The following is a 15894-nucleotide window of genomic DNA, read 5'->3' as shown; positions in this document are numbered from 1 at the left end:
TGTAAATAGAGCCTTTCTCCCGTGATGTCTTAGGAATTGTTGGATCACGGTTTCCGACAATGGGTGGATCATGTCGTTGTCGATTGCAATAATGAGAGACAACTTGCCTAAGAGCCATGCTCTAGCAACTTAAAGCCTTGCTTCCCCCCTCGACTTGATAATCTGCGGTGCATCGACATTCATTGCCACCGCTACCGGGCACAAGAAGGAACTTGTGCAAAGCGCCGAAAAAACTTGTGCAGTCTCTTAAAGAACGCATGCAGTGTAGAATTAGAATAAGTCTAAAAACCTAAAAGCATGAAAGCTCAAACCTGTTGATCATATTCAGTCATGTTGCTCTGCCTGAAACCTTGCTCTAGTCAAACCATGAGTGTATCCCATGCAACGTTTCGATAACATGCTATTGGTCAATGTTGCCTTGGAAACTGGATTAACGGTTGGTAAAACCGCCCAAAACAGATATTGATTCGTAGATTCTTGAGATGTTTGGATACTGCTGAAGGTTTGCCCTTGGCATTCCTAATTTTTACCTTTTGTCATTGCCTCACATGCCAATACTTGCATGCCATAGGCCTTGCCCGTACGTGCAAAAAGTCATCCGTAGATTCCTACGAGCCATATCTTGTGTCGTACAAGCAACAAGATGACCTGCATCGTGCTTCAAACGCCATACACATGCCTTGCATGTATCGGGAGTAGGTTAAAGAGTGATAATGGATCGTAAAGATAGCTGTGCAATATTTCTTCATATTATAGTACTCCAGCAGAACAAATTCTTGGCTTTTTGTGTGCCAATATTCTTGGTCTCTGTAAACAATCGCATTGCCACATGCGTACATGCATGCTGCATGCAGTTCGATCTGAGGAGAATGCAAGGTGCTGTGACAATTTCATGGTGATTGCAGCTCATGACAGCCAAGCCGAGATTCAAGGAGTGCGATGCCCTTAGCTTGAAGTGCCAGATAACAAGGGGATGGACCCCTATAGTGGCCACATAGCCCACTTGGGCGCCCACGTGAAAACCTATGTGAAAAATAAAAAGCAAAAACGCAGCGATGGCGGCTATCGAGCATGCGCAGGGGAGAATTCGCCAAGCGATAGCTGTCGAGGCCGAACCAAGTGTTGTCTATCTGACGAGAAGGGCTCCCACAATGCTGCGAACTCATCAAGGCTAGCCTCAGCCAATTCTGTGCACATCGACCTCGGATCCTTCCCCCCTCCAAGGGATGTTACCCGCGGCGTTCTTCGACTTTCTTCCTCCTGGCCCTACAAGGAGAGTTTCCCATAGCCATGCCTTGCATGACACCTTGTCCACAACCCAAGCTTGCCGAGAGAGAGAGAGAGAGAGAGAGAGAGAGAGAGAGAGAGAGAGAACCTGCATGCAAGTTCATGGAAAATCTGCAGCTTCTCCCTTCCTCCATAGCTCCTTTCTCCACCGAGCTCTGATACCGATAAGAAACCGAGGACTGCCATAACTTGGATTCACCACCGAGCCTCCCTTATATAGCCCCTGGCTACTGAATCCCCTATTCCACATTGGCAGCCGACCACTTACTGGCCCAAGTCTGTGACCTCCCCTGGATATGCCCTTGGCATGACACAAAGTGTGCAAGAATGGCTAAGAAAATCACAGTCGGAAGCTTTTGCAACTCAGATTTGGGTTCCAAAGAAGTTGAATCAAGGAAAAAGATATTAGGAGTTTATTTGGATTCTGAAATGATTAAATTATCAACTCCCAAAGTCTGAATCCCGTCCCCAGTCAAGCGTACAAGGGCTGAAGCACATACCACTGCTGACTCACACAAAGACAAGGTAGATCTCAAAAAATTCTCTTCAAACACAAACAAAGTAGGGACACGTATGGGTTCCAAAAAAAGCAACATCAATCAAACAACCAGTACTCACAAAGAAGTGGGTCCCAAAGGAAACCAGTAAAACTACTGACTGCACCGTCGCTTGAATTCTTTCAATTCCCCCTACGGTTATAGTACAGTTAGAAGAGAGCAAGTCGCTCACTTCAAGCCGGAACCCACTGTTGAAGAACAATGCCAAATACGACAACCAACCATAAGGCTAGAATGGATCCCAAAGAAGCATCAACAGATAAGTAAGCCTTCAAAAAAATCTCTACAACCTTGAATCAAGCAAATGACACAGGAGCTTCAAAGACCAGCACATTTCTTAGAATAGGAAGCCTTGCCAGCAAATGCCACTAAGAAAGTTTCTTATACCCACCTCTTGCACAACATAAATGTTTTCCATGCATTGACTGTGCATGCATAATAGGGCTATATTACAAGGCATGAATAGGAACAATTTTTAATTGATCAAGCACAACACATACCCTTGGAAATACCCTATCGTGTTGTAATCAAGGAGAACTCCAAAAGGAAGGGGGAAGGCATTCTAAATGCGGACCTAATACTATGAATATTAGAGGAAAATGTTTTGTGAGTTGCATTGAATTTTTGCGTGATTGTGATGATTTTTTGGCAAATTCAGAGTATATGCCCTCATAGTAGCGTTACAAGAGGAGTACGGGGACAAAAACCATATATGAGCCCCTAGGGACATGTGTACAATGTACATAGCGTTTTGAATTTTATTCGAATGATTTTTTTTTATTGAGTTGATTTTTTGTTTTATTTTGTTATTTTTTTAATTTTCTTTATAAAAAAAGGAAAAAAATCCATAATCTAGGTGAAAGAACAAGTCAAAGAAAGTACACAAAATGACAAACCTTCACAAGATATGCCTTGAAAGCCATATGCACAAGGCTAGAATGTCAGAGGTAAGAAAGAATGCTGACCAGCCTTCGACAACAACATGAGGCCAAAAATGACTGAGAATGGTCATCAAACTCCGGGATGGCCTACAATGACAAAGAAAGTTGGTGATGCGACTAAACAAAAGCACCCATCAAGTGTAAAGTTGTCGATCAGACATTTCATGCAACTACAAGGCCGTATATAGGAAGTAGATCTTTATACTGTAAATCTTCTAGCTTGTATGTGAAATGAAGCCTAACAAACAAAAAGGACTAATATTACTAACAAGAACAAAATGGGTAGAACTGAGAATTTAGTCATCTATCGTGATAGATGTCTGCAGGGGCAAACACGGATCAAAATAAATTTTGCTCATCATTATTGGTTCTACATGTGATTGGTAACCAAAAGGTGCTAGAGATGCCCATCAGTCATTCTCAAGACCGACATCCAAAAAGTTCCAAATACAAGTCCAAGTCAAGCCAACTTTTTCAAGTGGCTATGAATAGAGAGTATAAGCTAAGGGTTGAAAAAAAAAAGTCTAGACTCTAGCTAGCCAAAGATGACATTTTTTTAAATCTGAAACCGAATAGCCATCTACATACGCTTATGCATCATGTATAGGAGTTTTGGGGACAAATGGACAATGATAGCTCATAGGTGTTCATCTATTGCAAATATCGTCAAATAAGGCCCTTTTGAAACAAGTTACTATCTTGGGGTTTGTTAGGATTTAATTAAGTCATTTATGTATAGTGATTTACAAAGCACACAAAAGCTAACAGTGGCAAATGCGACTTTGATCACCTTGATGCAGGAACAAAGAAGTCACCAACAAAGAAGAGCGGACACAAATGGTAGACAAACCAACCTTCACAGAGCTACATATCTTGTCCTTGATGAGGAGGACTGAATGCTGGGCAAGGGTTTGGAACCTCAAATCAAAACAATTATCTCCTAGATTTGACTTGACAAATAAACTTTGTATTGCAATGCAACTTTGCCTAAAGAAGTTGAAGGTTTGACCATTCAAATTTTATAGAATTCTTACAAAGTGATCATTGGCTCAGAAAATCTAAAAGCCAATCTTGGCAGACTTACTAGAGCAAGTGATGGATGGAGCTTTATCTATCCATGATGATAAGAGTCAAGATGAACGAGACTAGGTTCTTTCTGGATTTAGATCTGGCAATAACCCTGTAATGATAGCAAGAGATGTTCTGCTCGGGGCATGGATGTGAAGGACATAAAGTTTGTCATTAATTATGATTTCCATAGGTCATAGTGCTTGTTGTGGTTTGACAAAAGTACAAGAAGTGGATTGCAAAAGAAATAACGACAACAAAGACCGCACCGACATTGACAAATGTTAGCAGTAAGCTAACACGTACACCATTTTTCGGATTTCTCTTTGTAAAACATTTATCGGGAATATTGTAACTCCTATTTTCTCGGATAAACTCTGTAATTAATGAGCCGGAGCTACAAGCTTCCAGATTGTATCAGCCAGTCATTACCCAGATTTGGTAGAACTCTAGATTATTAGTTTTGACCACCCAAAAACCTTGGCTAGGGTATAAAAGCCAATTTTTGTAAGTTTTATATAAGTTTTTGGATAATAAATACACAGCGTGAGCTAACGACGCTCACTCCTCTCCTTCTCGCGCTCCCTACTCCCTCCCCGGTTGTCACATTGCAATTGCGTTTGTTACATTACAACCGTAGGTAAGAGCTCTACGCATCGACATAAGTAGTTCACAGTATTTTGTAGCTTTTGGTGTCGCCAACCCGCGGCCTAAATTCATCATAAGTAAGAATTTACACTTTCAAATAAAAAACTAAGCATAGAAGCGGTATTGAGGCATCATTGCTAAGCATTTAGATGCATTCTGGGTCGAAAATGACTAGGTCAAAAATCCACTGTTGTTAATAATCGCGATTTCGGAACTTGACCTGAACTTGACCTGAAGTGGGGTTTGAGACCATAAGCATGTGTAAGTAGGTCTTATAAACTTGTCCTAGAAGTTTCGTTACGTTTGGATGTCATTTGATGTTGTAACGGATGTGATTTTTTACCGATGAGCGATTGGCTTTTGGTGATTTTGAGTCATTTGAGTGTAGCTTGAGTTAGATGCGAGTTGTAGTTGTTTTCCAAGAGATTGACAGCCTCTTGTAGCCTCTATGCACTAATCGAATCAGCTTCATCCCATGGTTTGATAAATTAATCGTGGTTCTCGCTAATACTGCAATAAGATAGGATGGTGAGGTTAGACATGCGTCCCACATTTGGCGCCGCTGTCAGGGATGAAGAGACCTAAACTAGGCGAGCGTCTTGTGAAGTTATCCTTTAACATCCTCTAGGTTCACCTAGAGTTAAAAACCTTCTTTTAGAAACCACATAGCTTAAGATTATCGTCTTTCGCTATGTAGAGGTAGCTTGGAAGTAATCGTACTTGCTGAGTGCTTTTAGGATTGTAGGATTGTAGAAATAGATTAGGATTTTGAGAATGATTGGTAGACGAGACAAGTCTTAAGATCAGTGCTCAGAAAAACATAAAAGACAAGAAAACGAGTGTTTGTGGACACTTTCCATAACCCCATTGCATGAGGATCTAGGAGTAGGGTAAGCAGGATCCGAGGTGGATTTCAAAACATTGCTCTCTCTGAAAGAATCAAGTGTGAGTTGTTATTGGAAGTTGCAAAATTTCATGTCTATGCCTAGAAGTAGCACGAAAAGACTCCAAACCACTCAATCCGACTGGAGAGTAAGCTTAAAAGTTGTCTGAACCAATTGGTAAGCTCAAAGACACTTTGAGGTAAAAATTTCAAGAGTTGGCCAAAACTCAGATTATTTACTTTTTCTTGACATTTTAGGCCAAATTAAGTTTTTACTTGATTCATAGGCTTAAAATAGCTCATGTAAAGTCTGTCTTTGAAAAAATTGCAAAAAAGTGTTTATTTCAAGCCTGAAGTTAATAATCGCGATTATTAACTTTTTGCTCTAAATTGACCAAGGTTCATACCATTGACTTAGTGCATGTGTACAAACAACTTTTGTAAAGGCCCAAGAGATTTGGATCACTAAACTGGAAAAAAACTTGGTAAAAACTAAAGTTTGTATTGATTTTTTGAATTTTGAGTGTAAATTGGGGAAAAATTTGTCCAAACTTGTTGAAAATTGATTCATAGGCTTATATTGATGTGATAAACATGTGTACATGATCAGTTGACCAAAAATTTACAAAAATTTGCTAGTTGTAAATAATCGTGATTATTTACATCTGTCTCATTTTTTAACTTTTTTGACCAAGTCAGCATACCACTAGTTTTAACATGTTGTAATAAGCCCACAAACCAAATTTGGTAAGATTTGGATCAGTGGATTGAAAATTGTGACCAAGTTAGTCTGCGGACAGATAATTGATGACCACTTGATCAAAAATTGTCCAAACTTGATGAAACTTGGCTAGTGACCTTGACTTGAGGTGCTTAACAGATCTGTGTCAAAGTTGGGGCAAAAAGTTGCAAAAATATAGCTAGAGTAAATAATCGTGATTATTTACATCTGCTTCAAAACTTGAGAATTTTGCAAATTTGAGTATACCACAAGGTCAAGCATACCAAGTGGACCTCACAAATCAATTTTGATGAAATTTGGATCACAAAAGTGGGACCTAAACAGATTCTTGAAATCAGAGTCTGCGGACACAAAACAGTTGATAAACTTGATCAGATTTTGTCCAAACTTGTTGAAACTTGTCCAGGGACTTTAACAAGTTGTATACTTGCCAAACCAATCAAAAAAGTGTAAAAAATTGACAAAATTAAATAATCACGATTATTTACTTATGCTATCCAAATAAACCCATTTTGACTTTTCAAATTATACAGTGTTAGATCAACATAATATAAAGCCACAGGGCAATTTTGGGTTCAATCAGAACAAAATTGGTACAAGTTCACTCAGTTTCCAGGTTGCAAATTAAACCTTTGATTTTTTGCTAAGTCGAATCTGAAAGGCAAATTCTGACTCCCATAGCTCGATTTGAAGTGATACACATAGACCAATCACGAGAGTTAGCAAAAAAATCTACTGTCTTTATAGAAGAATAGCTAACTTGATCAAATTTGTACAAGAATCAAGTTGCAGACGAGGAACTAGTGGCTTGACAGAAAGTTGCAATCGAATCAAGTGGAAATTGACGACAAGTCAATCATAAGGTGAGTACTCTATGCAGGGCTTCATAAGTCTATATGAACCTTAGATTTGGTCGTGTACTAGGAAATCAAGGCATACTCGGAGAAACCTCCAGTAGAATATCCACCGAAGAAAGAGTGAATCAAGGCAATTCCTTGCACACAATTCTTGAAGAAGTCTCAGACACTTTTTCAGATTCAACATCCAAAATGTCTTCTTACTCGACTCACTGGGAGACCGGAATGACACTGCGCTATAAGCATATACTCTAATTTTATAAGACTAATTTTCATGGAGCTCGGGTTTACCTAGACCCTAACGAGGAGTATGCTATTCGCATTGATGACCATGGTATTGAGTTCGAAGAAGAGATTAGGGCAAACAAACAAGGGAAAATGTACATAGATCGAAACAGAACTCAGTATTTACAAGTCGAAAACCTTGATGTGATAGACAAATGGGGGTTAGAAGTAAACACCATAATCCCAGAGATGTGAGCAAAAGAAAGACCACCAACTTTAGAATTCGAGGGATACGATCAAGTAGATTTGAAGCCTTTGAAACGACTTAGTACGGATAATCCTAGGAACGGAGTCTATTGTTGGGAAGATAGAAACATAAAAGATCTTCTGTGGACTTCGCATACCAAACCAGGACAACTAACGGCCATGAAGATCATATACATCTTCATGATCAAAGATAAGGGATCAACAGACCTACCAACCTACCTGTTTAGGGATTGTTATAACAACAACTTTGTTATGATGACTCCTCAGGAGGTAGAACAAACCAAATACCAAGTGTATTCCATATGGGATTGGATATTGGGACAAGGACCATAGACAATTCCAAGAGATGAACACCGTGAGAGATCATCTGAGAGTAATGTAAAGAAACCAGAAACCACCTCATCATGTAGAAAACCGGGTGACTTTAAGGCCAGTCCAGGGCTACATGAGTCACTATTTCCAACAGGCTGGTTTGAAGGACTCGGAATAGGACCACAACTGCCAGGAGACCGGGAGTTGAACCAAACAGACACGTGAAACCACCTGATTTTCAAAAATGGGTCAGAAAATACAATGGATAAGGGGATCTATACGACCACTTAGCAAGCTTTAAGCAAGTGCTAAGAGAAGAATGTATATTCGATTTTCATACTCAATTTGAGGGATTTGAAATGAAATTAAAAGGTAAAGCATTCACATGGTTCCAAAACATTCCACCAAGGTCAATCATGGACTTGAACACATTAGCTCAAGGATTTGTAGCTGCTTGTTCCAAAGCGGGGATCAAACACAATACGGTAGTTCAAATCTACAGCTTTAACCAGAAACATGGAGAGACTGTTAGGGATTGTGCAACTCGAATGAAACATTACATTGCCAGATGCCCAGGGCTAGAGATACCTGTAAAAGAACGACTTGTATCTTTGTTTCTAGAGGGACTGCTAAACAAAGAACTTCATGCTATACGCTGTAGTAAAAAGCATACAACCCTAGAAGAGTGTGTGTCTGATGCTATTGACTTAGGAGACAATTGTGATATTTTCAACGAAGAAGATGTCCCTAAGGATAACCAAAGCGAGAAAACAACATCCACTAAATAAGCACAAGTGGGAACGGCTGCTGTAGCACCACTCTCAGCCATAGAAGATATGCTTAAAAGGATGAACGACATGATGAACAACATGCAAAAAGCACCAATGAGGGGACCAGGACAAGGGATACCTCCACAGGGACAACCAATTAGGCCACAAAAATGGTGTGAAATCGAGGGTAAATGGACCAACAATGAGACCCACGAGTGCTACTTTAGACCAAAGTATGATGGGAATGTTCAATATGTCCCCATGAGGCCACAAGGACAACCCATGTACAGATATCAGCCTAATATGGCCCAAGCTCAAAGACCACCAATGGGTATGGAAAGATCTCAACCTGTGTTGGGACAACAACCTCGTATCTAGGACATAATGCAGTGCCTGTAAAGTACATGCACTCTGAAGGAGTCATAGATGAACAAGCATTAGTGCCTGTTACACCCTATGTGGATCCTAGTCCATCTACAATAATGGTAGAAGGAGATTGGCATAATTCACATCCACCACCAATGGAGGAACCCATGACTTTGCTCCACCAGAGCTCGCACCAATGTATTACGTAGCTAATCAAGGTGTCAGACCTCCCATGGTAACACCCATGATGATGCCAAGAACAAGAAACTGTCATAAGTGTCGTGCAGATGATCATCGGAAAAATGAATGTCCAGAGCCTGACAAAAACCTCATATCAGTTGAAGCCTATTGCATACAATGTTGCAAAAAGGGAGGACACTTTCCAAAAGATTGTCCTAAAAATCCTTTCAACAAGGGTAAAACAGTAGTAAACGTAGTCCAAGTGATACCTAGTACTCATCAGAGAGTGAACCGGTTGTTCCAATCAAGGTAATCACTAGAGCCCAGGAAAAGAAAAAGAAACACAAACTCCTCTGATGATTTGGAAGATACAAAAGTTTCCTCTCAAACAATCAAAAGAAGTAGAAGCAAAAGATATGAGATGAGAAAACAAAAACAACGGGTTGAAATCGAGGAAAAGGCAAAAAAGCTATTCCAGGAAAGGTTGAAAGAAACTGGAAGTGAATTCAAGGAAACAACTGTGAAATCTAGAGGACCCATTTTGGTTGATAAAATTTTTGATCCAATTAATGCCGCCTTGGAAGCCTACCAAGCACGACTTAAAGAAGGTCAAAACATGGAAAAAAAATGGAAAAACTATCCTTCTCCAGACATGGAAGCAGCGAACCTGGAAGCTTATCAAAATGTGGTAAGAATCACGCAAGAAATGCTGGAAAAACAAAAACACAAGCTTGAAAGTATTGCAAAACCTGAAGATCTTGTGGTAAAAGAAACGAAAGAAAAACTTGATGTGGTGGTAGAACCCCACCTTGAAACAAACGAACCAGAACTTATAGTGCTAGACAGCAAAGATGCCTTAGACGGAATTCCATTTGTAGAGGAAGACTGGCCAGGACACTTATGGGAAAAAGTGAGAGAAATCTATGATGGGAGCCTAACTCTAAAGTCAGCTCCTATAGAGGAAGTCTAGTTGAATAACCTACCTTCTAATGTGAACATGGATGTACAATCCTTGTATGGGGATTGTGGAGCGGAAGCTTCAGGAATGTTGAAACCATTGACTTTGAAAACATTACCCTCTTACTTGGGAGATAACGAAGATGAATCCATCATGTGTAAGACCACTCAAGTTAAAAGAGATGAACAGACCCTAGAAGTAGACACTTCAATCATGTCTACATCCATCCAATGCACTTCAATCATGTCTACATCCATCCAATGCACTCTTACCTTGGGAGAAATGTTAAAACTCAAACCATATGGAATGATTTACAGAAAACCCTAGAGAAGGTGGGGATAACGGGATAATCTCAAAAAATTTTGGAAAATTGAAAAATGAAATGGACAACAAAGAGATTTGATCAGTTCCCATGAACAAAAGTTCGAGAATATTATGAAGGGGAAGAAGGAACACCACCCTCCCAGTGAAATATAACGACATTGAAACCATGGAAATACTGGATAGGGAGTAGGCATAGCCATAGCCACTAAAGCAGTATGGTAATCTTGGGGACAACCAGTCATTAGACGAACTCGAATGAAATTGCAGTTGGCTGACGGACACATTGAGAGACCATTAGGGTTGCTTGAAAAAGTGATAGTCAATTCTTATGGAATTGAATATCAACACAATTTTGCCATAGTAGACTTTGGGAAAAAACTCAACTATGAAATCAAATTGGGAAGACCTTTCATGCGACAGGTACAACATATCCAAGATTGGGGAAACAACTATTTGTACTTGAAGCAAGTGGGATTGGGGAAACAACTATTTGTACTTGAAGCAAGTGGGATTTATAAGAAGAGAAAATCTAAAAGATCACACTTATAGAGATGTCTTGAAAACACCCATCGAAGAGTTTGATTTAGTCTCTTTGGCTGAAACTAACTTCCATCCTAGTTAAACAAAGACACTTCTATTTGGATGTGTGAAGATTCAGAAAACGAAAGCTTAAGACGAGAAGAATGTATCCTAGAAAGGGACTACACAGACGAAGCCTATGTACCTGAGCCCTTTCCAGAGTATTTGTTTGAGCCATTCGAATGGACTCAAATTTTAGCGACAATGATTGTATGTGTGAATACGTTGATCCGAGCCTATCACAAATTTTTGTTTACTATATTTTGTTGGTTTTCCTTGCTTCTAGAGGTTTACAATAAAAGAAAGAGTGAGAACAACCTCTTGGAAAAATTCAAAAAATGATTTGATGGAATTTTTTCCTTGACTAGTTCACCGGAGATGAAAGGGAGAACCCAGTGGTAAAGGGAAGGGAAAATATGTAAATGTGAAAAGAAAAGATATGATGTGGTTGTGGAGCCATGCACCCATGATTCAAGGGTCATGACTGGCTCATATCATCATGGATTTGGAGCCATATGATGATTCAAACAGATGGGACCCAGGTGGAAGACTTGGTAAAGGAAGGAAACAGACACATGATTTTGCTGGATTTTACAAAAATACTTGCACTCCGATCCAAGAAAAGTTGTCTTCATCAAAGTTGTAGCTGATGAGCTGGAAATTCTGACCATATTTTTTTTATAATTTTTGCATCTACGGTCTAGGAGATATGGCCAAAATGGCGAACGCCAGTTTTTTCAACTGTGGTGGAGACCACCCCCTCTACCGTTACACACACACCCTTCCTTTTCCACATTGAGTCCTTCTCTAAAAATAAGCCATTAGTCTTCTCACCCTCCCCTCCTTCCTCCTCTCTCTCTCTCAAGCTCAAAAAACCATCACAAATTCCTCTTCTAATCACCTCTCAAATCATGCTTAATCTTGTTGTAATTCATAAGTTCTCATTCAACCCCTTTCTATTATTACTAGATATGCATTGATTTTATGTAGATTCTTTAAATTTTAAAATAAGGGAGCTCTTGGACTCAAGCTATGGAGGAAGGAGTGAAGACAACACAAGTGATGATGGAGCCAATTAGTTGCAAATTGGTCAACAAATCACTTGGAAGGAGCTTCTTCATTGGTTGAATGTCCCTAATCAAGCTTCATTTGTACAAATTGCAATTGGATCTTAACCTCACTCCTAATCACTCTCTTTCCTATATAAAGAGGCACCCCCCTTTGTAATTTCAAGTCTCCCTCAGCCCCATTGAGTCTTTGTATCACTCATCATGAGCCCATAAAGCTCATTCATTCACTCTATTCTTGCCCATTCTAGAGTGCGAATTGTTTTATGCTAGTAACCTCCCCTCCTCTTACCTATGTTAATTAAGAGAGATATTTTATGTGTGTGTGAGAGTGCTTGATGTGTTTTTGGCTAATTCTTGAGTTGTTGTTTAGTAATCTACATGCTATGTGTGTGTGAGAGTGCTTGAAGTTATCCATTCCTTGTACACACGCTAAGGTTAATGCTTCATTCATAGTGATAGCTCTCTCTCTCTCTCTCTCTCTCTCTCTCTCTCTCTCTCTCTCTCTCTCTCTCTCTCTCTCTCTCTCTCTCTCTCTCTCTCTCCTTGTCCCTCTTTGTGTAGCGGTCCTAGTCCACGCTTCCAAGACTAGGTGGTGCCCTCATCTCATTTCGCTTGTGGTGCAATGGAGTTTGTTTTGGTGTAGAGGCTGCCATTCCAAAATTTCTTTGTCATAAATTGGTGCCCCCACGGAGGAGTTCTCAAGTAGCGCTCTGCCAATCCCTATGAAGGAAGGTCCGTCAAATTCTCCAAGACTTCCACTATGGTCTTCCCAAGAAGCTCGAGAAAAGAAGCGTCTTTATCGACAAACGGCACGTATGAGGGTAAAGAGAGTTAACTATATACACCCTTCTTTGCTTGAAGGAAAATCTTATAGTCATGAAGTCCCTAGGTCAAAGCATTGTGTTGAGTGCTTCGTGGCTAGTGTGAAGACACTTCCTTTGAAGCTTCGACTTCAGGTGGTGAAAGCACTCTCAAACTCGGGTATTAACAAGTTTTTGGAGGGGGAGCTACACATCAATGGGGTGAGGTATTAGCAAGAGGCTACATATGGTGATGCACTCCAACTACTACTAGCAAGAAGGCTCAAGGTGGTTGAGAGGGTAGCCATTGAACCCTATGAACTCTACAAAGCTGAAGATGGTCACACCAAAGCTAGGCTAATCACTGGTGAGCAAATTCTTCGCATCTCTCAAATGGTGGGATCCAAGAGAGCTCAACTTCAATGAAGTGTTTCATGGAAGTTTGTATTTAATGCAGCAATGAATAATCCCATTTTCTACAACTTTCAATCAGTTCAGAATATTAGGGTGAATGTGCGCATTGATAGAAAGATTTTTTTCCAACAAAGATTGGTCTTCTATTTTGGAGCTGAGAGCTTGAGAGAGATATTGTTGTCCCCTGACCCTATAATATTTCCTATTTTGGAGTATAATGTATCTTTTGATGTTCACATCTTCATCTTGCTTTAAGCATACTCCATGAATCATAGGGATTTATATGGACCTTTCCAACCTCTTGCTAGACAAACTGTGCATATAATAGCTAGCACAAAGCTTAGGTTCCAAAACATCATAAGGAACTTACTAGGCCCTCGTCGTCTAGATGAGATTAATGAATCTATCAATACATTTATTCTACCCTTAATAAGATATGATTTGGGCCTAGACGTTTTCATCTTTGTGATGTATTGAGAGGAAGGCAACCCATTTTATGATGGCTTTCCCTAATTTTTTTGGGCGTAGTGGGAAAAATGCTGGGGATTTTTTGGATAACTTGGAGATGGCTTTCCTTGTCTCTGGGAGGGATGACGAAGCATTGAAATTGAGAGCTTTTCCTTTGGTGCTCAAAGAAGAAGCTAGGGTATGGTTCCAAGCTCTAGATCCAACCCAAAGAGTTGATTGGGAGGGATTGAAGGCGGCTTTCCTACGAAGATTTCAACGAGCCAATTCGGCAAAAGAACTATGGCAACGGCTTCTGGCCCTTCATCAAGTTGACCCTCATGGTTATGCAACCTATGAGGAAGGTTTTCTGAAACTTTGGGGGCAATGGTCAGACTCACTAAACCCTGGTGAGTGAGCTCCCAATTGCCTCCAAAAGGATCGATTTATCTCAGGTTTGTACCCCTTGCTAAGGGAGAAGGTAAAGAGCAAATTTCCAAATACTTTTGAAGATGCCTTAAGAATTGCTAGGGAAAAGAATCGAAAGATTCTCTATCAAGCCCAAGCTGGCCAGCTAGCTTTGGGAGGCAATATCACAACTATGGAAGCTTCTCACGTACCTCCAAATGTGCCTAATGCACCAGACCTCAATAGAGGTCAACAAGAAGATATGCTCCAACAAATAAACAATCTCACAAACCAGCTAGAGGGTTTGAGAGTAAATCTTGTGCAGGGTGCAAGAAGGCCTATTGAGGGAAATGGTGGGAATTGGCCACCAATGCGCTGTCAAGCAAGGGAAATGTTGTGTTACAATTGTGGGTAAAATGGCCACGGCATGTATAATTGCCCTCATCCCAGAAGATATGACTTCCCTGTCAGAGGTCCTCGACAACAAGTACGTCCTCCCCGTGCTAGAGGTCAAGCACAAGAGCAACCGCAACCTCAAATTTTGCAACCACCTCGTGCTCAAGCTCAAGCCCCTGCTACTCAACCAAATGTGAGCATCATAAGGATGGAGGAGGTCGTCAAGGGCAGAAGCAACCAGGAAGAAATAGCTAAAGGGAAGATGAAGATAGATGAAGTGGCTACAATGCCTATCAAGCGTGTGCGTGTCCAAGATGAAGTAAGTAAAGAAACAAGCAAGGATGCAAGCAATGAAGCAAGTACATCTCGGGAAACTAAAGATGAAGCCAAGAAGAGAAAGACCCGTACTAGGTCTCAAATTGACATCTCTGATTTCCCTATGGGATCTCGGACACAACCTTATGACTTGACAACTGATGTGAGTTCTCAAGGACCAAAGATTACTTGGCCACAACTACTTCATATCTCCCCAAAGCTGCGACGACAATGGTCAAAAATGGTGAGCACGAGGGCAAAGCGAAGTAAGCTAGTAAGTGTAATCAAAGCATATGGTCTCAAGGATATAGTGCCTTTGGTGGAGGCTCAAATCAAGGGACAACGGATTCCAAAAACTTACATTGACAGTGGAGCAGAGGTTTGTGTCATGACAGAAAAGCTAATGCATCAATTGGGTTTAGAGGTAATGGAATCATCAAACTTTAGGGCAAAAATGGCCAATAATGTCTCTGTCACTTGTGTGGGTGTAGTGAAAGCTTTGACAGTTTCTGTTTTTGGAATCACTATTGAGGTTGATGCTTATGTGATGCCAGTAAAGGGAGAAGGATACCCCCTTATTTTAGGACGACCTTGGCTCATGGGTATAGGAGCTAGGCAAGATTGGGCAACAGGAGACTTGGAGTTGAGGCCTCGCGTGGGTGGACATAGTCGGAAGGTGTTTTATAACTTGAAGAATGGGTGACAAGAGAACCTTGAACTAGAGACGTCAGCTGATGAGTGGAGCTCAAGTGGATGCTCCTCATCCATGGACGAGGAAGAGAGTTCAAGTGAAGAGAGTGATAGCACTCTCGAAGTCATGGGAGTCACCATAAAGGAAACTACCTCATCAGAAGACAACCCAAGGATCCAAATGGAGAATGTGTGGGATGCCAGCCTAGAGAAGATGTTATCCAAGGATATAAAGGAAGAAGAAAAGCAGGGTTATGTAAATGTTCTCAAGAAGCATGCATCATTGTTTATTTCTGATTACACTCACATTACAGGTGTCACTGCAGTGAAGCATCATATCCATCTAAAAGAAGGGAGCAAGCCAGTAGTACAAAAACTAAGAAGATTAGGAGT

This window comes from Adiantum capillus-veneris, chromosome 2 (genome assembly GCF_014529385.1).
Source record: "Adiantum capillus-veneris isolate H3 chromosome 2, ASM1452938v2, whole genome shotgun sequence".
NCBI classification, from domain to species: domain Eukaryota; kingdom Viridiplantae; phylum Streptophyta; class Polypodiopsida; order Polypodiales; family Pteridaceae; genus Adiantum; species Adiantum capillus-veneris.
This window is presented reverse-complemented; position numbering follows the sequence as displayed.